General features: G+C 43.0%; 1 protein-coding gene across 1 annotated transcript in view; it reads left to right on the plus strand.

The window, feature by feature from the left end:
- pdgfd (platelet derived growth factor d) overlaps positions 1-18,536 on the plus strand; it is a 52,167-nt gene that overhangs the window by 8,260 nt on the left and 25,371 nt on the right. The window lies entirely within an intron of this gene.

Here is an 18,536-nt window from a genome sequence, read left to right on the forward strand (position 1 = left end):
TGCTCTGATAGTGAGCGGAGTTAAGGACACAGTACACTGCTGAGGAGAATTAGAGAGCAGGCCTGAAAAGAACGAGAGAGGGAGACAGATGTTTAGTCCTCGTCGGCCTTGTCGCTGAGCCATCTGACTGGCACAGTGGATGCAGATAACAGACGAGCAGGAAAATGAGACAGGGAGAGAGAAGGAGGTGGAGGGTGAGTGGAAAGAGAAGATGGGAGAGATGCAGGAAGAGAGTGATTAGGTCAGTGGATGAAAGAGAAGATGAAATGAGGAACATGAAGACGATAAAAACGGCAAAGAAGGAGTTTCTCTGGAGGACGGAAGAAAGAGGCACAGAAATTAATGAACTGAACTGGAAAACATGGGAGAATAAACAAGTGAAAAGTTATAATTGAAGGGGAGATGAGAGGTTGAGCAGGGTAACGCAGAGAGGAAGAACTGAAGGAGGGGAGGAGAAAAGCCTGCCAATATGGCTGGGTGATATGACATAAGAAAAATGATCTCAATAATGTTTCCCATTTTGATCAATGCCAATATCTATCAGGATGTGTAATTTGACAATGCTGCCAAGAGTATCCTGATAACGACCCAAGCCAGAAGAAACCAGAAGGTTCATTAGTTAAACTAGAATTTAGCTCATGATCATAAAAAATAGAATAATATAATGTACACATTTAACTCTTCTGTTGTGGCTGTTAGATCATGCTGAGTAAAAAATCTACAAAGTTTACAATCATTATCAACATCAATTTCATCATGATCCCGTAACAAGATCTTTTTACACCTGCCAATGTGTGAGTTTCACAGAAATAGCTGACAAGCAGATGAAAGACAGCGAGAGAGAGACAGAGAGGAGAGGGATAAAATGAGGCAAACTCAACAAGAGATATGAAAAGAGACGGCAGACGTGTGAAAAGAGGGTGCACGGCATCGCAAAAGAGAAACGGGAGTGGGAGGGAGTGTGCTGAATAAGCAGCAAAAGTGAAAAAAAACAAGAGAACGAGGGATAAGAAGAGAAAGAGAAAAAGTTTGGAAAAAGGGAGGGAGTTTGTGAACGCGCAGGGAGGCACACCCAATAGCGAGAGAAACACTGTTGAATAAGAATGAAGGATAATAAGAGGAGCAAAAGAGAGTGCGCAGTTTTAAAAGGAGGGAGATTAACAGGATGGTGAGCTTCTCCCACAGCGTTCGCTCCGTCTCAGTCCTTGACAAACAAAGCTAATGTGACTCCACAGTAAATGCACGAGAAAACTGCTGAGCCAATTGTGTGAGTTCGGTAGAGATACAGGCGGAGAGAGGGATGGTGTTTGTGCGTTTGGAGATGGATGGTGGTGCAGAAGCTGTGTGGTCCTCTGACCTACAGCAAAGATCTGTGCTAACACAAATACTCTCCACCTGGAGCCTCACTTAAACAGTTTAAATGAAGTATACTGAGCAAAGTAACTCACGAAATGTTGTATGAAATGTTACAAGTTTTCCAAAAACTACTCATCTGTATAAGAGACTTTCAGTTCAACAGTGAGTTCCAGTGTATCTAACAGTTTAGTGTACAAATGCACAGTTTAACTCTTACAGATGGACTCCTGCATCAAATCACAAACGTACATTTTAAAGGCGTTAGCAGTGTCTTACAGTGAGGTGTTGGACCACCACTCGCTGCCAGCGTCCTGTATAATACATCACACTTAATATTTACACAAATACCTCTGGTGTGTGTAACAATGCCGCTGTAGTTGCAGGTGGTGTGTTAATCACACTGATATCCCTTCAGGCCAGGTGCTGCACTGAAACAGGCTTTCTTAGAGGCTTGTGAGGGGAATTAAAAGAATCTCTAGGGTAGCTATTCAGCAGGTATCTTGCTGGTTTCAGCTGGAGGTCGCAGGCATACACCAGTGTTGCTTAACCCAATCACAGCTAGTGAACAAAAACTATTTGGAGGCAGCTCATTTCAGTTAAGAAAGAAATGAGAATAGGAACTGTGTGAACTTCAAATGACCTCCAGTCATGAACAGTCGGTCAACAGGAGGAGGAGATGGGCGCCGGGCTCAGTGCAGGTGATTGATGCCTGTAACATCCACTCATCCACTCGTGCAGTTGCTGCCAGTTTGATCAGACTGACCGTGTGTGCAGTGGTGAAGTCTAGTTGACTGTAGTGGGTTTACTCTGATGTGATTTCGTGCACTAGAGCTTGATGAGGCTACAGCATACCAAGAAGCATGTGGTCGTTTAATCTAACGATACCTAATGATACGGTATGTCACAAAAGAAATTAAAGAGCCTTCAGAAATATAGACAGGGGAGAACTGTCAGTAGTTCAAAAGAACTTCAGCATCTCCTTAGAAATGCAAGGGAGCGACACAGGAAAACAGAGCTCTCCAACTTCAAACACTAAAAAAAACTTTGAAGAGAAATCAGTCACTAATATGAACCCTGGAAAGAAACAAATTTTCACTTTGGATGAGCACCAAAAATCAAACTAACTGACTTCTACTTGAGGTCTGTTACACAAAATGTGTCTCATGAGTATAACAACATGGTGCAGTCTTTATCAGAAATGTGTTGAGAAGCTTGTAGGGAATCTGCTCAAGAAGGAAGCCGAGCCGATGTTAGATGCACGTCTGTTTGCCTGTTAGCATGAGCGCGGCACTGAAGGCGCTATCCTCAGCATTTTGCACTCTGTCTCTAAACACCTGAGAGCGCAAAAGCCTTCGCTCAAATCTTATTTATTAAAGTTCAGTGTTTAATACTGTGCGACCCTACCTGCTTTTTTTTTTTTTACTTCCTAGCTAATAGGATGCAGGAGGTGAAGGTCAAAAGGATGCTGTCTGAGACTAAATACACAGGCCCCACAAGGTTGTGTGGTATCACCTATGCTCTTTACATTGTACACTAATGACTGCAGGGAAGTACACCCCATTAATTATGCTAAAAAATTTGCAGATTATACTATGATTTTGAGTCCACAAGGACATGGACCCCTCTGTGTACTGCAGTGAGACAGATAACACACATTGGCAACCTGTGTGACAGACTGCAGCGGAGACCTTACTTTCTAAGGCGACTGGGGCTGTATGGAGTGAGCAGGCAGCTCATGGTGATGTTCTGCCGGGCAATCCTAGAGAGCATCATCAGACGTAAAATTACAGCTGAAAAGCAGGCTCGCCATCCTGTGCAAAACAGCAATGAAGGTAATAGGGATGAAAGAATACGAGCACATACAGGGCCTTTATGGGAAGGCGGTCATGAAACGAACAACAAAAACCACTGCGCACTCTTCATCCCCTCCTCTCTGAATATGAACCTCTGCCAATGTGCAAATCACACCGTTTGAAGCGATCGTTTGTCCCAGCCTCCATCAAGCTGCTGAACTCCAATGCTAAATTTTAGTGCCATAGAACAAGGTGCAATAAATGCACCAGCACCAAAGTGCTTCAATTCTTAGGGGGTTTTTTTAAGCTGTGTTTTGCCAAATTTCCAGGGAAATGTCTCTTTCATACTTTCAGGTGTTTTTATGTGAAGTAATTGTCTGGCATCATATCACATGCTTGTCTTTGTAAATGTTTAGTGCACAGAGGCACGCAGACCTAAACACAGAACTGAGCTGATCGATCGTTGCTGCCCCAGTATGCGTATAAAAGCAAAGGATAGATGTAACAGCAGGCTGATTTGCAAACACAATTTAACATCCTCAGTATGACAGACAGTGTGCTGTATCCTTCACAAACTAAGCATGCTTGTCTGTTTGGGCAGATTGATGGCAGCTTTGACCCACCATCACAGATTTCTCCCCTGTAATGTGGCTTCAGAGGCCTCAGCCTGGTGTGTGTGTTTGTTTGTGTTCTGTCCTCTAAAATCCATTGTTCCAAAACTCTGAAATCTATTCAGCGTGAGCCTACTCAACTCAATGAGAGTTGCTGCTTTAAAATTGCTCACGTCCACAAAGTCTTTGGGGAGTAGTAAAATAACAGAGTAACTAGGCTCTGCCTGCGGCATAGAAATGGAGTCAAGCAGTGCTGAATCTATTAATCAATTAGTTGATCGTTTATGTCATTTATGAAGCAAAATGGCACACATTTGCCGGTTCCAGCTTCTCAGATGTGAGCCCTTGATGCTTTTCTCTGTTATGTCATTGTGAACTTAATATCAAAACAAGCAGTTTGACAAAATCCCTCTGGGTTCAGACAACTTGATAAGGCACGCAGAACAACTGTTGATGGATAAACAGATGATGGAAGTCGAGGCAGACAAGTGCACTGCTACACTGCAACACAAGCAACTTACTGCCATATAAACCCAGTGGACCCTTTGCAATATGGCACTGCATTTAGGCTGAGCCCACCTAAAAACTCTGCCGTAACTGCTTCCTTCACTCAGTGCCGCAGCTGTTCGTGTAGTATTTTATAAGCCCAGCATAAAACAGCTAGTGCAGAGTTGAGAAATCAAGTCATTCAGTGTGTGTGAAGGACTGTTTGTGGGTCCCGAATGAAACCTCTGAGAGGGTACAACAGGTACAAGTTACAAGTTTCGGGTGTTTTCTCACGAAGAAGACACCAACGAATCAAATGTTTTCAACACCTGCCGAAACTTTAAAGGACAAGATAGAGAGCCTGAAAAAAATGTGGAGATGCCAGTGGGTTTCTGCCACCCGGGCTAAGTGAGGGTGAGAACATGACAAATGTCAGAAGTGACACTGCAGAAAGATGAGAGCAGGAGCTTCATTCACCCCAGGAGATTCATCCCTGCTGAAGGAAAGAGATAAACACTCTGTGTATTTACGTTGTGTGTTTTATGTGTGTGTGTGTGTGTGAGAGAGAGGGAGAGAGAGAGAGAAATCCTCTAGTGCACTGTGAGAGCTACGTCTTTGTTACTCTGACAATGGTGCTCTGACACAAATGAAAAAGATTCTTTTTTTCCCTCCACTGTCAAACACTTTTATCTTCCCTTCTCCGACTGTCAGCGTTTCTCCCCACATTTCCCTCACTCTCTCTGATTCTCCATTTGTGTACCTCAGCATTTCTCTCTCCCTCCTTCTCTGTCTCCCCTTGTCTTCATTAGCTTCCCCTCTCCTGTTTTCATTTCATCATTTACTCTCTGAATTTGGTATCTGAGCAGCAGAGAGCGAGGAAGGGAGAGCCGCGATGTGTGGAGAATACAAATACAGAGGAGAAGGAGGGAGAAATGGGGATAGGGGACATGGATAGGAGCACAGAAGAAACGGGAGAAGGCATTGTTAGTCGGATATCAGAGGGGGGAAAATGAGAGAGAGCCGGAAAGAAAAGTTAACAGGCAGGAACAAGGAGAGGAGAGAGAGAATAGAAGGGGAGAAGGGGAGAGAAGTGGCAGGAGGATGGCGTTATGTGCTACTGTGGAGCCTGCAGCAGGATAAGTGATCCCAGTGGTGGATAGAAGGTCAGATACACACCGACAGGCAGACCACTGCTTAACCCTGCGCTCTGACCACACACACTTGAGCACACGCTTCCTGACACACACACACACACACACACTCAAAGTAAGCACGGACACAAACGCACACTCGCACACGGCTGATGTGAGGCAGACAGACTGAGAGCAGGATGGCTGTCAAAACATCAGCATCTGTTCAGCATCACACACAACGCTCAGAGCAAACACACACACACACACACACACACACACGCACACACACATACATCTAGCAAACAGCGTCCAAGCAGCCCTTAGAGGGATCGAGACTGATATTTGATAAACTTGTACTACCACAGCTGGGGCCTAGATAAAACACACACGCACACACACACACACACACACACAGCCCAGCCACTTTCACACAGTGTTTCATAACTTATGTGTGTAAACATAAAGCCATGGCGATAAAGGTAACTGAATTTGTGTGCTGTTATTGCATTAGATGTGTATTATATTGTGACTGCATATACTGTATATGACCTTAGATGTGTGTTTTATTCTGTGCACATAATTACGTGAAAATCAATGTGTGAGTGTGTGTGTGTGTGAATGCAGGGCTAATTGATTGTCCTCGTCAGCCCTGCTGTTCAGACTGCAGTAGCTGTCAGCAGGAGCCAACTGCTACTCTAACAAGCCTTACAAACACACACGCACACACACACACACGACTTTCATACTCTCTCAGACACACACGTTATCGCATTAGCCCTTGATGTAGAAACAGACACACAGTCTCTCTAGAAATGTACACACACACGCACACAGAGGTAGTTCAAGAAATCCATAAAAATCATATGATGTGATTGCGCCTAAGCTGGTATTCTTGACATTTGCCAGTTTGAATGACAGATGTTATAAATATCTGAAGAATCCCGTGGCATTTCTCGATGCGTGACAAGCGTAACAAAGGCCCGGCCCTTAATCCAACCTGAAGACAAACAGTAAATCTCTCTCCATTTGATTTACAGGAACGGTGATCTGTGCTTTGGGTCACTCCAATTCCACCTTCCTGATAGTGCCGTTACAGTATCGCAGAAAGAGATAACATGGAGGATAATGCAGACCCCACGCAGCACTCTGCATCGAGCCACACATACTGTGAAGACACACACTCGCGCGCGCACACACAGAGGGGATATTGCTGATGAGGTGTTGGTAAATACACTCCATCACAGTGTAGGAGGTTGCACAGGGACAAGCCCCTCTCATCCCTCATCCTTTCCTTCGCTCTATCCCGCCCCACCCTCAAACCCTCCCCACAATCTGTCGTTACAACTTGAGCCTGCTTCCCACACCCACCTGCTTTCATGGATTTCTGTCTTATCTATCACCCCTCTCCTTCTCTTTTCTGCATGGCGTCTCTCTCTCTGTTTTTCTCATCCGCTTCTCAGTTTTCTTTTCCAGGGATTTGTTTTTCATCCTCTGCATTTAGCGGGCCGGAGCTGTCTGTCAGATGTTGTCCTTTGACTCGTCCTCGGTCCCTCCGTTTGTGCAAACACTTTAACTGTGAATGTGTGTGACGCAGCACGTGTGCATGTAGGCATGTGCGAGCAAGACCGTGTGAGTTCTAAATGTTTGTGTGTGTATCTCTGTGACTGACTAGGACTTCGTACATGTTGGCTGTGCTGCTGAATTTGTGTTTGTTATCCTTATGAAAACAATTTATTAAAAGAAAAACTTGCACTTGCTCTAAAACATTATTCCCTCCATTAATATTGGGCTATTTTTTGCTTATGAAAAATGTTGAGGAAAGCAGACAAATGTAAAGAAAGTGACTGATATAAATTAAAGTCTTTTGCACCCAATTGGTGTGCCATGGAGCATTGTTATAAAGGCAAATGTGTGGACTATGAAACTTGCTTTAATCTGCATTGATTATACATTTCATCCCCATCTCTTGCCCTGAGAGCTCAATACATTTTTGCACAGATGGGCTTCCCACTATCTGTATGTGCCGCAGGCTCGCTCTCCCTCTCTTTCCTTTATCCTCCCTGCGTCTGTATATGTGCTCATGCGTGCACTCCTCAGTTTAAGTTTCTCCGTGTGTGCATGTGACCATGAATATGTATATTTTGGTGTCCAAGCACCCATGCATCTGCATTTATGTGTGTGTGTGTGCTGCCTCTGCATTTCTCTGTTGCGGCTGCTGGAGCCGTTCAGCCACCGTGTCTCCACTGACCTGTCCTCAGTGCTGACTCAGCAAGTGTTGGTCCCCCTCTGCATTATTCAGCAAGCTTAGCCAAGGTGTTAAACAGGACCACATCACTGCAGAGGATGGGAGCATGCTAAGTGGACTGGCACAAGACAAGGAGAATGTAGATGTTAGCTTAGTGCGATACAGAGATTAGCTTGTAGAAACACGACTAAAGCTGTGTCCCATTTCCATTCACACGAATATCAGCTTGGATTTGGGGATGTGGTGTGTTCACACCAGCGTGTTTGCATGCAATCTAAATTTGGTTGATTTGTGAGCATCGGACGTGTTGATGAACATTTGTCATACAATCCAACACATGAAGAAGAAATGTAGAAAACTGTCACAAAAACACAAAATGTTCTAGATACGTCAGGGAATATGAAAGTGCCATTATGCTTTAGAGAACATGTCCTGAATGTGAGGTTGAATTAATTGGTGGCTTAAATATGCACCCCCTGGCATGGTCCTTTAATTACAGTTTAGAAAAGTGTGAAAATTGTTTGTTTGGGCAGTATTAAAAGAGGCATGTCGTCTATGAAGTCCAGCAGAAATACCAGTTTTATGCTGTTGGTTTTCCATCGCAGAGGATAACAGCACAATTAAAGTAATTTCACCTGTTCTCAAGTCGTTTACAGCGCATAATATTCTTGAAATGTGCTCAAGTAAATTACATATCAATGTTCTGAAAAAAGTGAAAGTTATCCTTTGCACTTTTCAAACATCGATTTTCCACCCTAGTTGGCTGAGTGCAGCTCGTCCCTCTTCTTTGTACCCATTAGGCTAATTTGTCCCCATCAACAGGTGTTGAGTCATAGATGTTTCAGAGGCACGAGTGGATGCTAATGCTAATCAAAGGCCCAAAAAGACCATCAAGAGTCTCTGGTGAAGATCTAAGAACCAGCTAAAAAGCTCCAGTACCAAAGAAAATTTAAATGCATTGTTAGTCACAGCTTTCAAGTGATGTCTCTCCTCTTTGTTTTTGCCTTTGAAAGGGATGACAAAAGAGAAATAACGATGCATTTGCACAAATCGGCGCACATCACAACAAAGCAAGTGACACCCTTACACAGACACGCACGTAACTTCACAGATGCACACAAAGCAGTTATTATCTTTGTTTTCTATGAGAGGAACTCAGACATGCTCTTTGCTGTCGTCTGTTCAGTGTTTGATGTGTCGAGGTATCGCTGGGCTTTGTGAACATTCCTTGTCCTTTTCACAGTACAGTAGCTGCGGCAGCGTCCTCCCCTCTAACTTTCCACTGCCATTCATCCCTTTTTCTTTATCTGTTCTGTCTTTACATTTATTTTCTCCCCCTGTTTACTCTGTCTCTGTGCTCTGTCCCCCTCTACCTCACTCAATCACTGTCTCCCCTTGTTTCTCTCTCATCCATCCCACTGACCTTCATCTCTGCTCTGTCTCATTTTTGATTCTCAACCTTTCTTCACCTTCATTTTGTCCTTCTCTGTAGTTTTTGTCTGTCCGCTCCCCCTCGTACTTGTCCGCTCTGAGTTGTGTGCAGTCTTTTTGAAGAGGCCGAGAGAGCTCAGTAAACAGTGTTTGGGTCTGTGGCTGTTTGTCTAACCTCTGTCCGTGTCACAGGACACGTCTTTGTGTCTGCTTCAAAGGAACATACACACTCTTTCACGGATGACACACACACACACAAACAGACACACAGCTTTGATAACTTTAGTTACGACTTACGTTGCAGATTTAGATTAATTATCCAAAATATAACCATCAAATAAGTTGTGATTGTACTACTGTGGATACAAACAATTGTATTGATCCCCTGGTGAAATTCACAAGCTGCCCAACAGTATTTAGTAAAGTATACACTCCACCTTTATCAGCTGTAACAGTAAAGCAATGTATGTAGATATAATGGCTCCTATGTGTGGAGAATGGAGTAGGCTGAACACCCTATGGTGTCTGGAAGATAAGGAGCGAAGAAAAGGGATCCAATAGTCAGAAGGGAATGAAGACCGTCTGCCTAATGTTTGCATGTTGCCCTGTATAGACTGCACACCTGGTTTTATTTGCATGTGGAAAGTCACATTTGTATGCCTGAAGGTGCTTGTTTGGGGAGGATTTCAGTCAAGGGTATGAGTCATCAATATCTATCTATATCTTGTCAAAGAAGTCTCTGACGCACCAATATTTTCCAGAAGGTTTGCAATAGAAAGTTACCTAACAATGTTGCCAGGCAACGAAGATATTTCTAAGCAGATGTTTCTAACCTCTGACTTATTACGCAGTCAGATTAGCTGGATGATTGGACACGGACAGAAAAAGTGATAAATACTTAAATAAAGTCGAACTGAAGTTGGAAGTAAATCTAAATTTTGATGATGCTGCAGCTATTTTTTCCGATTTTCAAAAGATGATTAAGCCATTTTTGTCCATATTCAAGGAGGCAGCTTGTTAGATTAAAGCCTCTGGGTGGGCGCTGAGTGACAGTTGGAGACGTGCTATCAACTTTTCGCAGTGCACTACTGACTGGAGTACGTCTCTTTACAACATAAGAAAAAACATGGAACATGGAAGCTAGTTAGCCTAGCTTGCTATCATTAGCTCTTTGTATTTATTTTTTTTATATATATATCAGCACCCACTGAATCATCAGCAGCTCCAGGGAAGCTCAGCGTTGTGTTCGTACCACATTATACAAAGGAGGAGGGGTCTGGCTAACGTTAGCAGTCTCAGACTAACCCCAGACTAACAAAACTCATAATCAAGGGAAGTCCTGTACACTAACACTCCACGTTACCCGGTGATTCATATCATGAAACGCCAGAGAGTAAGATATAAATGACAGACGGGATGAAGCTAATGACATCAGCACCCAAGCTGATCAACTGCCTGTGTGTCTGTTAGAATTAAAGTGATATTAAGAACAATTTTTAATGCCTGCCCACACAGATATTGCACCAATCAAATTATCAGTACAGACGCCGTCAGTGTGAATCAACAATCTCCATCACATGGAGAACGCTCATGTAGGGGGTGCTGCCACAGGAGAAAAACACCACATATGTAAGCTAACTGATCTTTTTTTTTTTTTTTAGCACAAATGACTTTTAGTTTAATATATTTTTCCGCCCTTTGACACTCATCCACTGTTTCAAGAAAAAGACGGAAATGGAGTGGCATGTCGTTATCGGTATATTTCTTACATTTTATGCTTTTCAAACACATTTTCAAAATAAGTCGGATGGAAATTCATTTCATGTTATCCTTTTCCATGCACAGCTCTGTGGCCATCAAGCTAAAGCCGCAGCTCTGTTGTGTCCAGCTGAAGGGACATAATGCATGTAGTGAGTTCTTTTCTATAATTATATATATAGGCCTGCTGTCCTCTATAATTCATGGATATGTACACCCCAGCTGCCTCGGCACGTATGCAGCTCTCAGATGAATGGCTCTGTGGCCTGCCTAATGCACCGGACACTCCCACATTCTTTAAACATGTATTCTCCCTCTTGATCATCATTTCGGAGGACTGGAGAATAACTGAAAGGTCCCTCCTGTCTCTCATCTCTATATTCTGCCTGCCCCTCCATGCCATCGCTCCACTTCAGCCTCCCAATTCCCCACACTTTCACACTGACTGGTAAAAAACAAAAACATGCAGTCTCTTTGCAAAAAAGAAAGTGATGGAAGTTAATTGGTTGTAGCAGCAAAGGTGGAACTGCACCAAAATGAAAATCTGGAGGAAAAGAGTAAGATATCAGACAGGAGAAGAGGAAGAGAGACGATATACTGATGCTATGTTTGGTGGCTATTTTTCAATTTCTTAATATCTCACGCCTCAGGGACCAAGTCAAATCTTGGGCATGCTTCAGGGACAAAGGTTTGACTTGGTCCCCGAGGCATGAGATCTTTTAAAATGTGAGAATGTTTATCAAGTGTCCATTTGTGTTAACCAATAAGAAAGAAAAATGAGAGCTTCCGTGTTTCCGTCGTGGTCAAAAAGAGAGGGAAACGGAGGTAGAGAAGATGCTGCAGGATGGAGAGAGCGGAGGAAGTGAAGGAGGGAGAGGAGCAGAAATGCGGGTCGAGAGCCGATGCTGACCAAAGCTGACACCCATCGGCATGCAGCGTTCACCTCCAGGGTGTGTGTGTGTGTGTTTGTCTTTTTCATGCCTCTGTGCTTGTGTGGGCGTGACTGAGAAACAAGGGAGAATATTTAAAGCTGATTTGTCATGAGAGAGTGGCAAAACAGTGGAGCCAGCACAGGCTTTGATAAGCTGCACAGCGATACACACACACACACACACACACACACACACACACACACACACACGCACACACAGGCCTTGAGCTAACATTTAGCCAGATGGAAAAGTCTTTGGTTATTTCTCATGGGTCTAAATACTCTGAGGGTGCAAGTACAGCTTCCCACATCAACAACCCACACACACATACATGCACACACACAAACATACATGCACAGACACACACAAACACACACCCATATATAGGGACTAACAGATGTGCACCTACACACCCACTGTACAGACATAAACAACCAATGACATAAACACACACACACACACACACACACACACACACACACACACACAGTGTTTACAAGCAGTTTTTGCTGCTAATGGGCAATGTTTTATGCTCTGTTGCCAAACACAGATGAATAAACAGTCGGCAGATAACTGGGCATGACAGCGAATTAATCTGTAATAATAATAATAATAATAATATAGAGAAAAGTTGGTTTTTAAGATCCTTTTTGAGTCAAATTCTGTAGATTATAGGTAGAGCTTTTTCCCGGGATTCCTTCATGCCAAGACCTCACAACAATTCAACCTGTATTTACTAAACCCGTCATATTGGGCAACCAGCAGAGACCCCAGGCAGCTACTGCTGCTCACACATACCTTGTACAAAATTGTCATTTTCACTCTCCGGTTTTTGAACACAAAAATCACTGAAAGATGCTGTATAACGTCTTCATTAGAGAGCTTCAGAAGCATTGGCAGGTGGATTTTGTTATCTTTGGACTGAGTCATCTAGCTGTTCCAATTATTGTGCTAAGCTAAGCTAACCTAGCCTTAGATTGAACGCCCTGATATGAGAGTGCATTAATCTTCTAAACTCCCCGCCACAAATAAGCTTATTTCCCAAAATGTCAAACTATTCCTTTCACAGTGATGCAAGGCAAGATCCATTCTGAAATGACTTGAGTTTTAGAATTGTTTCATAATCTCAAAGCACATCAAATCTCAATCCATAACAGTTTAAAACACCTACTTTTTCAGACAGAAACTGGGAATGCCACCAGGAATGAGAGCAGCAGCATCGCATTTCTCTGGGGAGGTTTTCACAGCCGAAAGTGAATGTATTATATGTGTCCTGTTAGCTAGTGCTGGGGCTTATGAGAATTCGTTTTGAGAAGATGAAAGTCAGACAGGATGTGTTAGACAGGGGTGGCAGATGTAGGAAATGGGGTTGCCTTGTTATAGGTAATGTCCCGTGGGAACGTGTGAGTGAGAATGTATCGTATGCAAACTGTCACTCAAGAAAAATAGAGATTGGTTTGCACAGAATAGAGACTTGGATGAGTGTCTGCACACCTGTCACTTCGCCAAAATCAACTTTTAATTAAGACAGAAATGTAAGTGTAATATCTCGTCTTCATCAGCTCATTTCTTGAGACTTCAGTAATTTCCACGCAGAGCTATTTTGTGGTCTCTGATGCACACTGGTTGCTGGGTGATCAGAGTGTGATTGGCACTTGGATCAGAAATAGATCTCAGAGGCATGAAGAACATCACACCCTGGCACTGGAGGTGGGAGAGCCAAGTTTAATTAGTGAGAATTTACCCACATGCATCCTGGCAGACGTGCAGCCATGCAAACACACTCATACAATGGAGGACTTTTGCTTGGAACCTGACACATCCACTGAAACACACTCATAGATCCCACGCACACATAACACAGAGTCACGCAGCATCATTGTCACGGTTATTTAAGTGTCAGATCAGGAGACTGAAAGCTTAATTGCCTGTGTCAGACATTACCACGTATGTGTGTGTGTGAGTTAAATCTAGGGGTGTGAGTCAGACTGTCAGTGATATTATCAGCACTTTTGACATCATCTTATTTCCTGACATCGCAGAACTTTAACTTTTTGTCAGGTTCAAAAGAGATAAGTGTTATGTGACTGGTATAGAACACAGCTCCTGTAAAACATTAGATAGCCTTATGAGCTAATATGATAAGCTGCAAAGGCTTGTAAAACGCAGGACTTACGAAACATGAAGAATAGAATTAGCTGCAGTACATTTAGAGACTGTGGTATTTATCCAAGAGATATCTGGGAGTGTTTATTCAATCCTTCACCGCTTCACCTCCCCGGGATTTCAGGCTATTACTACTTGTTCAAGCAGATACATCATCACACTCCCACAGCAAGGTTTTCTATTGAAAGACACACGCACGCAGCAATATAGATTTTTTTTTTTTAACAAGAGAAATGCCGTTATAAAACCCCATTTTGCCTTGAAAATACCTAAAGTAAAACAAACAAGAAAAACTCAGCTTCAGCTTGATGCAGTGAGAACTAAACGCGTAAGTTCCTACAGTAATGGATACGAACCAGATGCTGGAACATCAGGCATCAGAGCAGCAGCGCTACAGTCGATCAGATTTGGATAAAGAATGGCAATTTCATTTGAAGAAACAGTGTGTAGTTTCTGCTGTTCGGGGTCTCTTAATCAAAACAAGAACAACAGAGGGAGTTTGATGATGTCATGAATCAGTGTGGGATCATGGGAGCTGTTGTCTTCATTGTTAAACATCCACCGCTGCGGATGAAAATGAATAGTCGTGCTCCATCATGAGTGAGCAATACAAACAGTAGTAAACAACAGAGGGGCTAGCTCGTCAGTTCAGACTTGTCTTTTTAGACATTTCAGTAAGGAAAGCTTACAAATTCTGCCTTTAATGTCGACAACATTTTGTGGCAGCACAAGTGGTCTTACAGAGAGATGAAAAGAGAGAGAAGAAGAGAGTGGGCAAGACAGAAACAAATGAAACTGAAACTTTTCGGTAGCAGCAGTTTGCTGGAAGAACATGTCCTTATGTGCATGGTTAAGCCCAGTCATCAAAGTGCCCGTCCTGCAGTGAGACAGTTTGGACAGTCACAGATTTTCCTTATTTTAATATTGAGGCTGTACTGCAGCAAGCTGGACATGACTACCAGACAGTGTCTAAGTCCAGTGTCGTGTCGTCCAGAGCAACACACAAAACAAAAATGTGTCCCTGTCCTAATATTCACCCGACTGCACTACATGTCCCACTGAGCCCTCAACGTATGTGTTCCTCTGCTCGGCCCTGATTCATTACAGGCTTTTACTGAAAATCAGATTCTTAAACTCAGATGAAATGTAGCTGTCAGTCAGCAGCGCTTTCAATTCTCTGGACTGGATCTTTAACAGCAACCTCTTTTCTTATCATCGTATCATTTGCATGAATTTGCAATCGTGTCAATGACATCGCTGCATGATTCATAGTCAGGTCAATGGTGTGACTGAGAAACTGCACCCAAAAGAGCCGAGTGCTGCTTCAGCAAATTTCCATATTTCTTTCATTTGGGCACGTTCATTCTTGTTAAAGCTTTCTGTCTCTAGCACACTCTCCTCTCTATCACACACACACACACACACACACACACACACACACACACACACGCACCTGTGTGCATGGATGGACATAGATGTGTTACAGTATATGGACATACATACTGTACACACAGTAGACATTGTAGTTTTTGCACAATGGATGCCCCTTTCCTGGAAACAGTGAAGAAAATGATGAGCCCACCTACTGTATGTTCAGCCAATCAGCAACCTAATCCAGAACCTTTTGGAAATATTTAACCCACATAGCCTCAAAACTTCTCCAGAACAAAGAAATGCAAGAGATGTTGGGTGTGTCTCTCTCCCAGCTGGACTGATGAATTTCAGTGTCCAGGACAAAACAATAAAGTAGACTTTTGTCTATTTTATTGTTGGACATGGACAAAAAGAGATCAAACCAAATCAGAGAGAGACCAACAAACAAAAATCTGTCTGTTGTTGCTTTGCTGCCATTACACTTTCCATGTGTCATTGCAGAAGTTAATAATGCAAGAGCAGAGAGAGGCAACACTTGAAACTGATTAGTATTACAAAGCTAGTTACTGAACGTCATATATTCTGTTTTTGCGGGGTCAGGTCAGGATAAGATTCAGAGCAGCAGACTTGTGTATCTTTGTCAAATAGTCTTCTGAAAGACTGCGAGCGGATCCAGATTGTCCGTTCAAACAATCTCTAAACCTCCAGGCTCGGCTAATCCTGGCGTCGTCTCACTGCTAATTTTCTCTGTTTCCCAGAGAGGGCTGAAGACAGTCATGTCTCCTTTGATATGCATGTGTTGTAGAAGCCACTTCTGTTCACGTGACGGCAAGAATCTTTGCATTGCTGAGGAAAACACCCAAGACCAAATCAGCAGAGTAACAACACTGCTTGTGATTTTTGATGGGGTACCAGGTGTATCTCAACCTAGGTTTGTGCTAGCCAAAGAGCTCTTACTCACCAAAGCTTAATACATCCAGCCCTTACCAACATGTGCTGTGGTTCGCACAACAAGCTGACTGGCGATCCATCTTCTTGCGATTCTATAACGATAACACTTCAGAAATGCCTCACAAAGTGGTGCAGTGCATTTTCTTTCATGTGCAGAAATACCAATTTCAGCGGTGGACACACATGCAATGAAATGATGATGGTCACACACACATAAACACAAGTTTCCCCATGAATATACACAAATACTGATAGACACACAAGCCCACACACACACCGAGCACTCTGTTCCCCAGTGACCTTAGTGGGTGAAAGTTCTTGACACATAAGCACTTTTATGACTGAATGGATCCACACAGTCAGGCTTCTGATCAGCAGAGTGGAAGAATTCCACTACAAACAAACTGTGCCCCAACACACACACAAACACCCACCCACACACACACACATGCACACACACACACTCACAAATGCACATGCACGCACATTGACAGATTCTCATAAGCATAAATTATGGTGGCCCTGAGAGTTCAACGCACTGCAACTTAAGAAAACACATGCAAATAGTCAAAAACACAAGCAAATTAAGAAAAACATCTTTACCAATTTGACAACACATGCGCAGCATTTAGAAAGAAATGCTGCAGAGTGAGCGAACGCAATCAAATCCAGAAACACTCTGCAAATGGAAAAAACACAACCAAATACAGAAACACGCTGCAAATACAGAAAACAGCACCAAATATCACTTATCCCCCAACTCCTTTCATCCTTCCCCTGGAGATTTAAGAACTATTCACAGTTGGCCTCGTGTCACAAGTCCAATGACTGCTGCTCCACGATGACCCAAGTGGAATCAATGACTGCGATAATGACCCCACAGAGGTTAAATACCTGGGACTCCCCACCAGTCAGTTAGAACTGAAGAACCCCTCGGATGAGAGGTGAAACATTTTCAAGTTTCCAGTTGCTAGACCTTCCTTGGGGAACCAAATACAGAAACACTGCAAGTAGCACAGATGACAACTGAACTGTTTCCACTGGACAAAAAAAGGCGAACACACCCTGACATGGCTGGGATGTGCTCATCATCCTACTACAACAACTCACAGTTTAGCTCAATGCCCAAAGCCATTTCCAATTTCAATAACTTCATGAGTCACAGACCATTGCAACAACAGTGCACACATACACAAATGCATGTACACACACACTAAGGTGCAGTGTTAATTGCTGAGGTCACAATTGGCAGAGGTTGTGACTCCTGAAGAGCGCTGAATGACAGATGAGACAGAATTACTGACGGAAGCAAATAAGAGCAATATAAAGAGGGGGAGAGAGGGAAAGATGGGAGAGGACAAGAGGGGGAATGAAGGGAAGTTTGCAGTGAGGAGGTGGAGGAGAAGGCCAGAGCTTCATCATCATCTCCCAGGGGTGCAGGCTGTGGCGCCTTGATTATGCATTCAGCTCTCTCTCTCTCGCAAAAACCACGCAGCCCTCAGAAAATACAGCCCTGTCAGCCTACTTCAGCACGCAGAATGACCTTAGAGAGTGTGTGTGTGTGCGTGTGTGTGTGTGCAAGGAATTTCTCCCTAATTTTCAGGAAGTCAGCAATAAAATGACGGAGACAATTAATGAGTTTTGTTGTGCAAAAATGAAAATTAGATTTATGATTGAGTTGATTAATCGGGATTAGACATTCAGTGGGTGTGATTATTATGTTCATCAGTACTGATGAGCAATTATTATACTTTAAACACGACTTCAGAAAGCATCATTATAATTTATAGTACTGAGTAAAGCAATACAGCTAATAAACAGAGGAAATGACACATCATAGTTACCATATTATTCTTTATCGTTTTCTTTTTGCAGATATGTTAGGGAGGTAGATGTTGTCATGTTATGAATATCTCACTTCAGGATGAAGTGAATTCTTGCATGTGTTCATGGTGAGCTAGTAAAGAAGACAGAGCATAGAGACAGTGCAAATGCAGTATTTTGTCGAACCTTCACTGTAAAGACAGACACTGATATTTACACACACTTCTAAGTATACTTGAAAAAAAAAAGTATACAGTTGCATGTACAGTTCATGCTATACACATTTGGTTCCATGTTGAAAAGTACATCTTTTACTTCAATAGTTTGTAACCCAGGCCGACAGCAGTGATGTCAGTTTGTCCATCAATTGTTCCCAAGAACTGCTGTAAAACAGGGTGTGATTCTTGGTCACCAGAGAATTACTCCTAATGGTTTTGCTGGATACGTATTTCCCCTTCAAACCATCACGTTGGTCC

The sequence above is a fragment of the Chaetodon auriga genome, chromosome 7 (assembly GCF_051107435.1).
Source record: "Chaetodon auriga isolate fChaAug3 chromosome 7, fChaAug3.hap1, whole genome shotgun sequence".
Taxonomy (NCBI): Eukaryota; Metazoa; Chordata; class Actinopteri; order Chaetodontiformes; family Chaetodontidae; genus Chaetodon; species Chaetodon auriga.